Below are 274 nucleotides of genomic sequence, written 5' to 3'. Positions count from 1 at the left end.
CTGATCAAATCAGTAAGACAATGACCTCTTCTAACAGTTAGTATTACGGGACAAGATCGTGGTTCAGGGGGTGCTTGGTCAGGAATATTGGCCTCTCCTGTCAGCCCCGGTGAGAGAGACAATGTGTGATGAGGTGGATCAGACTCTTTTTCTGTAAACAGTGTTTCAGGGTTTAGTTCAACCACACTAATATCCACCCTGTTATCCCCACTAATAATAACAACTGCATCAGAATCTTCACTTTCACCTACATTTGGCAGACCATCCCATGGTA

Source organism: Mchenga conophoros, linkage group LG4 (genome assembly GCF_057382185.1).
Source record: "Mchenga conophoros isolate Kocher_MC1m ecotype Shallow Benthic linkage group LG4, M_conophoros_male_GT1.1, whole genome shotgun sequence".
NCBI lineage: Eukaryota > Metazoa > Chordata > Actinopteri > Cichliformes > Cichlidae > Mchenga > Mchenga conophoros.
This window is presented reverse-complemented; position numbering follows the sequence as displayed.